General features: G+C 44.7%; 1 long non-coding RNA gene across 2 annotated transcripts in view; it reads right to left on the bottom strand.

Annotated features, from left to right (window-relative positions):
* Positions 1-1,902: 1,902 nt before the first annotated feature.
* The window catches only part of LOC122202731, a 143,957-nt gene continuing 132,404 nt past the window's right edge, over positions 1,903-13,455 (bottom strand). The window contains exons 3-7 of one of the 2 annotated variants that reach the window (XR_006194850.1): positions 12,027-12,125; positions 11,447-11,489; positions 4,959-5,103; positions 3,513-3,625; positions 1,903-2,534 (exon numbers count right to left, since the gene is read on the bottom strand). This is a non-coding gene — a long non-coding RNA (uncharacterized LOC122202731). Of the gene's footprint in view, positions 2,535-3,259; positions 3,626-4,958; positions 5,104-11,446; positions 11,490-12,026; positions 12,126-13,455 lie in introns of those variants that run through there. The other variant, XR_006194849.1, reaches the window with a different exon arrangement.

The following is a 13,455-nucleotide window of genomic DNA, read 5'->3' on the forward strand; positions in this document are numbered from 1 at the left end:
TAAGTATGTAGATAGCTCAGGCCCTATTTGACTCTAATGCATCCTGTTACATTTGCAAATTGGGCATAACTTACCCCTTTTTTGATAGAGATAAGCAAGAATTTTCTCTCCAGTTTCCACAAAACTAATCTCATCATTTGAATAACCAAATACGTATTCAGGTGAAGATCTTCACATATGGACATTCCTGCCTCAACCATCCTGTAATCAGTTAATATTTTTAACCATTGGCTAAGGATTCTGAGCGCCAACTGTGAATGAGACACCGTAAATTCCTTAGGTCCTCATTGTCCCCTGGTTACAAAAGTCTTTAGGGAAGTTCCTGACTTAGTCAAGTTGAGCTGTGGCCCAAACGCAGCTAAAGTTACTGATTCAGGAGTGGTCAGTTCTGGGACTCATCGATATCAATCTTCAATTTAGGACAGCCCACCCAAATGTTTTAAAAGAATCTAGAAAGAGTCATGAAGATTTCACAAACTGTCAGCCTCAATGTCATGCACCACATCACTGACGGCAAGGACATCTTCCTACTATTCACATCGACCCTCCCAGAGAAAGCAGTCTCCTACACCCCTAAGAAGTTACAATTACCACGATCTGCTGAACCCATCGCTAAAGATTCATTCTACTGCCAGTGCTTGTAAGACTACTACCCCTTCATCTCTGCTGACCTTAGAACTTCCTCTGAAACACGTCTACAGAAACCACTAGCTCGGTCTATGGGAATTCCCACTGGAGGGATTATGTTAAGTACCAAACCCAAGAAGCACAGTGTCACTACAAGAGAAACGTGAACACCGATTCACTATGCGAACATCGATTTTCCTTCTATTTTTCAACCTCTCATAAGTTCTATAGGCCACAGTGACCCTCAGTCTTTATTTCCTTGAGCAGCAGAATCCTTTCTTTAAACAAAACCTTGTGGAGGTTCAGGTATGAAACATACGGAAGCCGAGCTGTTGGTTGATGGGACAATCAGGAGGTCGAAGGCCCTGTCCTCCTGCAGCCCTACCCCAGCCCCCAGGCACACCGGAATCCCAAGGGCAGTAAGAAACCATGTCTGGAGAGCACTGGCCTGGTTGAGATGACGATGGCGATGGTGATAATCTCGGAACGAGGTCTATACGAGAATCATAAGGAACAGTACATTACGGTCCCCGCTTCCCAGAAGCCTGTTCCTGGCAGAGTACTTCCATTACACGGTCACCCATCCCAGCTGGAGGACTCCCGTTCCCCACAGAACACAGAACTCCGGTTCACAAGCCATGCCAGGACCGCACTGTGAATGTCTCTCCGGGAAACTGGAAAAGCAGCATCACTGAGGATGCCTGCGGCTTCCTCAGGTCAGTGCAGCTGTCTGCCCTAGGGTGTAACCTATGTGAAAGAGCCAAAAACAGAGGGGGCACGTGCTCAATTAGTGCACGAAGCATCAAATAAAGTAAGCAACTGGTAGGGCGAGATATCTGCAAATCAGAAGTTGAACAGTTTCGTGTAAGTACGGAAAAACCAGTTACTTGTCAAAGGTGGGTCACCTCAGTGCACGAAAAAAGCAGGCTGCAAAGCGTCCGGGTCAGAAGAGAATTCCCAGTGTTCCCTTCATGCATGGCATTTGTACTGGGAAATCTACAAGTCGTGTTCATTGCACAATGTGGCAGCAGAAGTCATCTGGGTCTTCTCATCCCTGAGTCTTTTTTTTTTTTTTTTTTAATGTTTATTTATTTTTGAGAGAAAAGAGAGACAGAGCTTGAGAGGGGGGCGGGACAGAGAGAAAGAGGAAGACACGGAATCCGAAGCAGGCCCCAGGCTCCGAGCTGTCAGCACAGAGCCCGATGTGGGGCTCGAACCCACGAACTGCGAGATCATGACCCTCAGCTGAAGCTGGATGCTCAACCGACTGAGCCACCCAGGCACCCCTCATCCCCTAGACTTAACCATCATTAGTTATTTTATAGGACGCAGGAAACCTTTTGGCAATTATGTTTATTTTAATACTCTCCCATCACCGTGGCCTGATTTGGAGAGGTACTAACTGAACTGAAAAAGGATTAGGTCTATCAAGTAACAGGATGGGATCACTTCTGGTATTACCCACACAGAATACTTTTCAGCCCCTTTTTAGCATGTTGCAAAAGAAAATTTTAAACCATGGGGAAAACACTGAAGCCATAAATAAAAATGGATCCAGAACACTATTGTTCTAATTCTGTTCTTTTTAATAAATCTACTCACTCCTAGGGCTAAAATCTGGAAGCATCGAAATATTATCTCTTGGTGCCTACCTCTGCGTGGTGGTTTGAATTTTGTTATTTGAGCTTATCGATGTAGTACCAGGGGAAAAATACATTTAGAAACAAAAAGGAATTTCACTTATAGTGACACTGACACCGCATACCTGAAATTTCGAGGTGTGCATATTTTGTAGGTTTTGAGATTCCTATAAAACGTGGCCCTTACCTGTGTGCTTGTGTGGCCCAAGTACTTTGGAAGCAGCTGCGCAGGGGAGTGGAACCGGTTGCCACCGCAGCGCAGAAGGCCTGTAGGAAACACGTGCGGCTGGAGCACGTGTGACACATGCGCCCAGTTCTCAAGGGCCGGGCGGTCCCGGAAAACCACATGACCCAGTCTCACCAGGGACGCACCAGCCCCATCTAGAAGGCTTCCCCACTGTGGCGATGAGGCTTATTTAACTGTTTGTTAGTAGACTGCCTTTGATGCAAAGCATAAAGAAGTTCCTGGACGCATCCGCAGTCTAAACGTCACCGTTGTGTGTAATCAGCCAGGATGGGTAATTGTCAAAATCAGTCTGTGAAATCAGACCTGTATGGAGTTGGGAGTAAGGGCTCCCCCAGTCTCTGATGGGAGGGGCAGGTAGGTTTCACAAGGTCACTGCCTGGGCTGGTTCGCCTCTCAAAGAAGGTAGACCACACCCACCTCCCAGCCACCTCCCAGGCTTTTAGTGAAGATTTTAAGTATGGGTCGGGGGCGCCTGGGTGGCTCAGTCGGTGAAGTGTCAGCTCAGGTCACGGTCTCACGGTTCATGGGTTCAAGCCCTGCATCGGGTTCCAACACAGTGTGGAGCCCGCCTGGGATTCTCTCTCTCTCTGCCCCTTCCCCACTCACGTGCACGCACTCTCTCTCAAAATAAATAAAAAAATAAAATAAAATAAAACATTTCTGGGTCTATACAGCATCTACTAATCAAATTAAAAATATTTCAGAAGCCCAAATACACAGATTTTCAAATCATGTAGCCCACTATTGAAAAAACAACAACAACAAAAAAAACCACGTAGATTCCATTTATTCTTAAACAGACTCAAACTTAAGACTCCCATCCTTCAGGACAACGTCCCAGCTGTACACGCTGATGTGACCACTCGGCCAACACTGAGCACCTGAACAGACGGTCTACATTTTAAAGGATGTGGGTTGCAGACCAGCCTCTGTGAACCAAGCCAGGACTTCTGGCAGAACAGCATCTCTCTCCTGTGTCATCTTCCCTAACTGTGTACCGGAAGGGTCCAGGTGACGGTGACACGATGCCACAGACACGACAGGGCTGCGTCAGAACGATGAAGTCCACTCCCACCTCCTCTACTGGCCTCACGGTCAACTCTGAACTGACCTGTGAAGGCGTGAGAGCCTATGTTTCAAAAGGGGCATGTTTAATAATGTCTCATACCAGGAATACATCCTCAATAAAATTATGAAACAGTAACCGTTGAAAAACGCTAAACTTCACTCTGCTCCTTACATGTCGCAAACATAGCTATAAGCCAAGTAAGCGTGCCATGCGTTGGGAACAAGTAGCAAACGATGGTGGACAAAGGAGAGCGGACGATTTCCACAAGCATCAGGCTATTGGTCAAATCCTGCCTCAAGAAGGGGGATGGCATGGTACACTGTCTCCGCGTCGTGGAGTAGCAGACGGACAGACAGACAGACCTACTGCCAAATGCGGTTTCTGCCAGGTATGCGGTGGGAAACAGCCGGCCAGTTACTGAACCACTTGGAACCTCGGTATCCTCATCTGGAAAATGGGACTTGCTTAATATTCCCAGGACAGTGTGAGGACCAAAGATGTAAAATACCTGGCCCAGGCACGTCTGCTGTGTTCTACATTGGTAGATCAAAAGAAAACCCAGGGCTGCTGGGGTGGCTCAGCCGGCTGAGCATTCGCCTCTCGATCTTGGCTCAGGTCACCGTCTCACAGTTTGTGAGATCGAGCCCCACGGCGGGCTTTGCGCTGACAGTACCCAAAATAAAAACAAAACGTTTCCACTACAGAAAATAAAAACAAAAACAAAGATCCTTGAAGGATCAACGTGACACATGACGTGACTTGGGCTATTCCACAATAAAAGAGCGAGTGCGTCAAAAGCCACACAGCCACTGAAGGTCACAGGATATGAAATAATGGGTGACCCTGACCTTGACTATAAACATTACTGAAGAGATAAGAATTAAAGGCAACAAGCAAGGAAATAAGGTAACCACTTAACAACATAACTGTGGGGGAGGAGGGTGTCAAGGCAGGTCAAAGTTCATGACCAACAGGGCATCAGTCAACTTGATGCAGCCACTACCCAATCAGATACAGCCTTGATGTCCCTTCAGGGTAAGAGTAAAGCCAGTAAGTAAGAGCTGGTCCAAAGGACACTGAGCTTTGAAACTGGCTTCCGTGTTCCCACAATAAAAGGCAGGGAGGTCTCTGGCCAGAAATGTGTTATCACTTGCATCTGCCCGGAGTTGCATGTTGCCCTTATGGTCTTTCTTGTCCTCCGGGCAACAGGAAGGGCCCCAGTCAGAGCTGCTCAAGGAGGAGATCAGAGCAACATCCCCCTACTCAGTCAAGTTGCATTTGAGGCCAGAAGCTGAGTGAGGCCCTGTCCTAAGAACAGCCTCCCTTCCAGAGACCAAGCACAGGAGGCCAGACCCCAACTCTGGCTGTGACGTACCTCCAACTGCTGCTGTTCTGTAGCTACTGACAGGCTCCTTTGCAGTTACTCTCAGGTAGGCTTCCTCGGGCAGGGCCTTGTCTCTTCTTTCAGAACTCGCCCAACCGGACGCTTTCGTGCAACCCCCAAAATCTCAGTGATGTACCTAGAATCAAGGAGCAACTTAAGCTTAACCACTTTGAAAATGGAACCATAAGACTCTCGAGCTGAAAGACACCTTACAAATCCAGTCTACGTCACTATCAGTAAAAACATTAAAGTATTAGATCGGAAACAAAAAATTCACAACTGACCTTCCCTAAACTCCTACCCTCTTCTTTCTCTTTTTTTAGAGTTTTTTGTGCGTGCCATGAGCATATATAATATTAAACCCCATCTTTTGTTTTTTTTTAGTTTATTTATTTGGGGGAGAGGGGCAGAGAGAGAGGGAGAGAGTGGATCCCAAGCAGGCTCTGTTCTGTCAGTGCAGAGCCTGATGTGGGGCTCGAACTCACGAACCACGAGATCATGACCTGAGCTGAAATCAAGAGTCAGACGCTTAACCAACTGAGCCACTCGGGCGCCACACTCCCCCCATCCCCCATCTTTTCTTAATTGAAAACTAAACTCTGCAACTCTTTATGTCATACACGCATCTCTCCTTTTATATATTTATCTACATTTTTAATTGTCAACAAATAACTGATTTTCACAAATTAACTGCAGCAGCTTCGGGATGAAAACAAAGGGTAACTACTAAGTTACCCTCTTTACCGGTAGATTAAAAGGGGGCTCATTGCTCTGAGGCGAAAACATGACTCTCCTAAATGCCCCCTCTTCTGGTTACACATGTGTAGCGGGGCTTTTGCATAACCAGGAAGCTGGAGATGTTTTGCATCTGACAAAGGACAAAGAGCATTCTTCATTCGGTCCCTCATTTACAGTCATTTGCACTTCCCCATGAAAGGATGTGCAATCCAATGGCAGCTAGCAACACGGCATCTTATTGTAATCGTATTTAATTTAATCAGTGGCATTCTATTTTTTTCTCTCTAGAACAATCTATTAAAAGTGGGTCCTCGACCCTTTGCAGGATCACATGAGCCCTGCACCACTGACCAGCTAATGAAAGCGAAGCCTATTCTAATACCAAATTTTCAAAAAGACCTTAAACCTTTTGAAGCCCATCCCTGGACCCAAGGATAATAATCCTAGGACCATGCAGCAAGCAGGGTAGCTGAAATCTTGAACTTCTCAACAGAATTAACTATGTGAGCAAACAGTTGCTGGAACAAAAGAAACCACTCTTAACAGCCCTGAGAACCTACTCACAGCAGGCGGTGCCCAGTCTAACCTCTCTTTATCCCGTCACGAAATAGTAAGAAATAGTGCTACACCTGTACATAACCAAATGCGGATGGCTGCTGGGTTGCTTAAGTTCCGGTGTTTTTCACTTTATCGTGGTGCCAAAGCAATACATGTTCAGTAGAAACCATACTTTGAATTCTGCCCTCTGCCTGGTCTAGTGATGTGTGGTAGAATGCTCTCTCGGGTGCCAAGGTGGCATCGAGCCTCAGCGCCCAGGCAGCCACGAGCTGCGAGGGGAACTTACAACCATTCTGTACCCACACAACCCTTCTGCTGTTCATTTTCAGTTCGACACTGAATAACTTACATGAGTTATTCAACACGTTCTTATAAAATAGGCTTTGTGCTAGAGGATTCTTCCCAGTTGTAGGCACACACGAGTGTTTTAAATAAGCACATTCAAGGCGGGCTGGACGAAGCTATGTTCAGTATGTTAGGCGTATCAAATGCATATTCGACTTAACGATATTTTCAACTTACAATGGGTTTACCGTGATGTAACCCCCCCTGTAAGTCGAGGAACGTGCATACGGTCACAAAGAAAGGTGCTGTCACAAACTAACTAGAAAAACAAATAAAAATTAGGCTTGCCATTACCTCGGCTTACAGGTGTTCAATGGATGCATCCGAGTAAAATACATTTACATTAAAGAACACCGTCTCCTGATCATACCAACATACGGTGTATACACCTAAAAATAAATCAAGGATTTTCGCCCCATAAGAAAACTATACCTCAGGAAATGGTATCATCTTACATTCGAGACCTCACGTTATGAACAAAAATCTGTTTATTCTGAATTTAAAAACGTTTGGGAAGATTACTTCAATTAATGCTAGCCTTAGACATTTTAACAAAAAGGAAACAAAGGAGAGTAGATTGAACCTTTTTTTTTTTCTTTTTTTTTGGAGGTATAACCTAACAATAGCATTTACGAGATAACATTTTTTAAAAGTCTTTTAAATATCATTTTAAAAGTCAATCTGGATTTGGGGAGTGATAGATGGCCAAGGGAATAGGGCCGTTGATCTCTGCTTCCCACTAAATCCCCATTAAAATTACAGTAACGAGAGAAAAAAAGAGAAAAATCCCAAAGGACAACAAGAACAGAAAAGAATATTGGAGCAGACAAGAGATGTGACTGCTGAGCAGAGCGGAGCAGGAAGCTCACTGCCCGGGCAGGAAACAAAAGCCCGCTGACCGCTCCCGAGAGGCTCAGGAACGAGGGCGGTGGCTCCTGGGCGGGAGAGGGGAAGGGGTTAAAATGAGGGGCAGGGGAGAAGTCTGCATCAGGAGTAGTTAGACCCTTACTGGACACCATGCGTATGGATTCAAGGCCTACACATAAGACCCGACACAATAAAACTCCTAGAAGAAAGCACCGGGGGGACGCTTCAGGACACTGGATTTGGCAATGATTAACTGTGTGGGACACCAAAAAGTGCAGGCAACAAAAGCAAAAATAGACAAATGGGACAACGTGAAACCTAAAAACGCTGCCTGGCAAAGGAAACAATCAGTAAAAAGGCAGCCAATGAAAAGGAAGAAAATATTTTCAAACTACGTATACCATAATAGGGTTAGTACACAGAGTATATTAAGAATTCCTACAAGTTAACCCCCAAAACAAATAACCCAATTAAAAAAAAAACAAACGGGCCAAGAACTTGAACAGACGTTTCTCCCGAAAAGATACAGAGACGGTGAACAAGAGTATAAAAGGATGCTCGGCATCGCTCAGCATCAGGGAAATGAAAATCAACACCCCCTGAGCTACCATCACACAGATGGCTGTCAGAATGGCTAAATCAACAACACGAGAAACAACAGGTGCTGGCGAGGATGTGCAGAGAAAGGAACCCTGTGCACTGTTGGTGGGAGTGCAAACCGGCGCAGCCACTGTGGAAAGAGTACGGGAGTTCCTCAAAAAATTAAAAACACAACTACCGTATGATCCAGGAATCGCACTACTGGGTATTTGCCCCCCAAATACAAAAACACTAGGTGGAAAGGATACATGCACTGTTATGTTTACAGCAGCATTATTTACAAGAGCCAAACTATGGAAGCAGCCCAAGTGTCCACTGACGGATGAATGGATAAAGAAGATATGGGGTGTGTGTGTGTGTGTGTGTGTGTGTGTACTGGAATATTATTTAGCCGTGAAAAAGAATGCAATCTTGCCATTTGCAACAACACGGATGGAGCTGGAGAGTATAATGCTAAGTGAAACGGTCAGAGAAAGACAAATACCATATGATTTCACTCATATGTAGAATTTAAGAAACTAAACAAGTGAACAAAGAAAAAGAGACGAACAAACACACTCTTCATTAACTACAGAGAACACACTGATGGTCACCAGAGGGGAGGTGGGTGGGGATGGGGGAAACAGGCAAAGGGGAGTAAGAGGACACTTATCACGATGAGCACTGAGTAACGTACAGAACTGTTGACTCACCACATTGTACACCTGAAACTAATATAACGCTGTGTGCTGTGTTGAATTAAAAATGGAAAAAAAATTTTTAATAAAAAATAAAATAATTTTTGAAAAAAGGTATTTGCACACCCACGTTCACCACAGCACTATTCACAACAGCCAAGAGGTGGAGGCAACCTAAATGTCCATCAGCAGATGAATGGATAAAGACAAAGTGTGACAGACATAAAATGCTATATTATTCAGTCTTAAAAAAATGAAGCAATCCTGTCACAGGTTATAACAGGAAAGGAATTGAGGACATCATGCTAAGTAAGATAAGCCTGTCACTCAAAGACAAATACTGGAAGGTTCCACCCACATGAGGCATCTGGAGCCGTCAGACTCTTAGAAATAGGGAGAGGACGAGTGGCTGCCTGAGGCCTGGGCAGGGAGAAAAGGGGAACTGTACCGATGGGTACAAGGTTTCAGTTTTGTAAGATGAAAAAGTTCTAGAGGGCTGTTGCATAACAACGTCAATGTAGTTAACACTGTTGTACCATGTCCTTAAAAATGGTTAATATAGCAAACTTTGTGTTTTTTACCATAATGAAAAAAGTGGGGGGAGATAATCCTGGATGATCTAGGTGGGTCCAATGTAATCATAAGGGTGCTAAAATGTGACAGAGGGAGGCAGAAGAGGTCAGAGTAATGCAGTACGAGGTGTATTTGACCTGCTACTGCTCCTGTAAAGAGGCCCCCACCTGGAAGGGGGCCTCCAGAAGCGAGAAAACGCTCAGGAGCACATTCCCCTCTGGAGCCGCCAGGAAGGCCTGTAGACACCTTAACTGAGGCCCGGTGAGACCCATCAGACTTCTCACCTACAGAACTAAAAGGTAAAATAAATTTTGTTTTAAGCTAGGAAGCAAGCAAGAGGGAGGGAGGGAGGGAGGGAGGGAGGAAGGAAGGAAGGAAGGAAAGAAAGAAGAGGGGGGTAATTAGAACCCCAGATCTTTTCCCCAAACCGTTCCTAGTCCCATAAAACAGGAACAGCATTCTATTTTTTAAAATAAAATATTCAGAGACCAATAAAAATCAAGTGTGGAATCACAAACATGCTGGCAGAAATTAAAAGTCCAATAACCCTAAGAAAATCTCTCAGAAAGTAGAACAAAAACACAAAGAGACAGGAAATAGTTCAGAAAAAAAAAAAGGAAAAAAGAAAAGAAAAACATAATAAAATAAGAGAATCAAACCACAGGGCCCAAATATCTAACTAAAAGAAAAAAAAAAAAAAAAAAAAACAAGAGTAGAAAGGAAATTATCCAAGAAATAGTACAAGAAAATTGTCCAAACTGAAGGAAATGAGCCTCAGGATTGAAAGGACCACTGACATCAAAAGATCCTACGACCTACATCCCAGTTGGAAATTTCAGAGTTTGGGGGATAGAGAAAAGAGTCAAACGTTTTCCAGAGAAATAAAACTGTTCACGCACAGCCAACTGGGAAGCAGAACAGCCCGAGACGTTTCAACATAAATATCACAAAGCTCAGTCACAGGCAAATACAGTCATAATCAAGTAAACGTTAAATATTTCTTTATCCACACACTGTAACGAGACGGGAGCCACAAAACGGAGACGGGAAGAGCAGGTGTGCACCGAGGGTAAAGGGTTACACACGAGAGCTAAATCCTCAGCGGGATATCCATCTGTAGAAGTCTAAAATTTTAAAAGAAATCAGTAAATGGCACTTCAAGCATACGATGTGTTGTTTAGAAATAGCAAACGAGAGGGGCGCCTGGGTGGCTCAGTCGGTTAACCAGCCGGCTTCGGCTGAGGTCATGATCTCGCGGTCCGTGAGTTCGAGCCCCACATCGGGCTCTGTGCTGACAGCTCGGAGCCTGGAGCCTGCTTCAGATTCTGTGTCTCCCTCTCTCTGACCCTCCCCTGTTCATGCTCTGTCTCTCCCTGTCTCAAAAATAAATAAAACGTTAAAAAAAAAATTTAAAAAAAATAGCAAACGAGAGAATAAGGAGTAAAGGAGTTGAACAGGGGCAAAGGATAATGACAGTCTAAGAACAAGAGGGGTGGCTGTTACGATTATTATTCTAATTGTAAACAATGTGCATGTAATTACGTCAAGATAAATAAAACGAATGAACGAGTAGATGCAAGGAAGAAAGAAGGAAAGTGTATTTAACAGAGCGAACCTACAAACTGTTACATAGTGGAGACCTCCGATGTTCATCGACACAGAAAAAACGGAACCAGCAACTGTCCTAACATTGGGCAAACAGTTACTTACAGCTTGGAGTAAACCTTCCAATTACAGCATCACACACAGGGACTCCAAATACACTGCACTGCAGACCAATAAACGGTGGCCTGTTCTGGAGGCTTCAAAAACGTGACTTATGACAGAGACAGTGACAACAGATGTGTATGGAAAGAGTTGGAAGAAAGTTACTCTGAGGTAGGAAAAAAACATTAGTTCTACTGCTGTTTGATGTAAATATACAATTACTAAATATACACGTGTAACTAAATTAATTAAATGGTATAAATATGCGTTTGACTATTACCTCTTTACACCCAAAACATTCCTTCTATGTCAGGTTGACCACAAAAATAGTTTTTTGAGTTCTTCTCGGTGGGAAAACATGGGAAATATAAACCAAGCAGAAAAGGTACACAAAGAAATTAAAAATCCATTTACCTGAACCATGTTGGTATCTTTCTGCATCAGTCTTCCTTCCAATCTAGGAGAAAATAAGAAGCGAATTAAAAGGCATCCTTTGCGTGCTAAACTGCTTAGAAGAAAAACCGCCTCAAATGCAGGGTAACTACTGCTCACTTCTTGTTCTCTATCCATAGCACAACTCGTTCTTCCCTACTTCCCAGCTAATTTCTGGCTGTCACAGAATACAGAGTGAACTTCATTAGGCAAAGCCTGATAGAAGGAAGCACGTAAACCCCAAAGCTAATGCAAGTCTGTACCCCAAGCACACCCAATGGTACAGCTGGAGTCGTAAAATCAGACACTTTTTATAAACTGTCTCTTCTCTCGTCAGGCAGATAATTGCTCATTGGTGATACGGAGAAGGATAAACACACAAAAAAGAACACTGTTCAAACTAGGAGAATTACGACTATAGAGTAAAAGGGTGGCAACGCGTTTAAATGTTCATCTTCACTAAGTGCGACCACCAGCAGGCTGAGCGGACCGTGTGTACAGGTCGTGTACAAACCAACTGTGCGCGAACGAATAGCTGATAAGTAGCCTTCCACCCACATACCCTTAAAGCCTCAGACTCGCTTCCTCATTTCATTTCATTGAAGACTTTCTCCACTAAAAATGAAGTATCACCCTTCCAATTCATACGTGAGTTAGGTACCTGCAGAAAGAGGGAAAAGTTACCTTTGTAAGAAACTAACATTTGCATCAAGACGATGCATGCATGCAGAAAAGCACAGAAATCCTGAGGTGCTCACTTAATTCACCTAAAGCAAACACATGTGCGGCCACCACTCTCAAGGTCGCCGCGGCCCTGACTTCAAATACCACATGTTAGTTTCACCTGTGGGACAAAGGACTCTTCTCCAGGCATCTGTCTGGGAATCCACGAATCCCCGTACCTGGACCAAAATAAAATGCTTTAGGAAGAGAGACAAGTAGTCACTGACTACAAGGAGATATTCTCTCAGAAAGATGGGGACGGGTCTAAGGATGCTGTTCTGGCTGCCTGGATAGTTGTCTGAGGTCAACGTCCAGCCCCCCAGAGACTGTAGGGCAGAGAAGTTGTTTTATGATATAAATAGAAAGGGAAGGGCCTTCCCATTTGTCCAAGACAAATGTCCTGCTGGGGGTGACATGAGGAAAAGGGGCGGGGAGGGGGGTGAGTTTGGACCTCCTTTTCTTTCAATGTTTAATTATTTTTGAAAGAGATACAGAGAGCGAGCGGAGGAGCGGCAGAGAGAGAGAGGGAGACACAGAATCCAAAGCAGGCTCCAGGCTCCGAGCTGTCAGCACAGAGCCTGAGGCGGGGCTTGAACTCACGAACTGTGAGATCATGACCTGAGCCAGAATCGGATGCTTTACCAACCGAGCCACCCAGGCGCCCTGGGACCTCCTTTTATAGCTGCAAAGACACCTATAAAAATACAGGTAACAGCTTCTAGTTTGTGCCAGAAGCTAGACTAAGGTACTGATGCAGATCTCATTTGATCTTCCAAAGGCTATGAAGCCTGCAGACAGAGGAGGGCACCGGGTCTCAGGGCGGGTAAGTGTGATACCCCAAGCTACGCACTTAGGTGAAGCCAGACTCTTCCTCTTTACGGCTTCTGTGGAGGGCCAGAGACACCAAAAACCAAAAGGAAAATGTTCCCAGAAAAGAGGCCATTCTAACTAGATACGGAATATATTGGGAGGCCCCTGCTCATGAATCACTTAAAGGAAAAGAATCAAGTAACTCGGGGTCCCCAGAAGTCTTCTGAAGTACCAGAAGGCTGAATAGTTCCGTCACTCGCAAAGGAGGCCCACTTATCTTTCTGTACCTCAAAGGAGACGTTTCGAAAGAAACCCGTACACTTCACGAGGGGTAATGTTCTGTCGTGTTAATTTCTTTCATGCGCTGCGGGCTTTTCCCACTGCAGCAGGGGAATCAAAAGAACATGATGTCCGTCAGAAAAAGTCATAGATGCAGAGGCAAATTGCCATGAGACAAT

Source organism: Panthera leo, chromosome D2 (genome assembly GCF_018350215.1).
Source record: "Panthera leo isolate Ple1 chromosome D2, P.leo_Ple1_pat1.1, whole genome shotgun sequence".
Taxonomy (NCBI): domain Eukaryota; kingdom Metazoa; phylum Chordata; class Mammalia; order Carnivora; family Felidae; genus Panthera; species Panthera leo.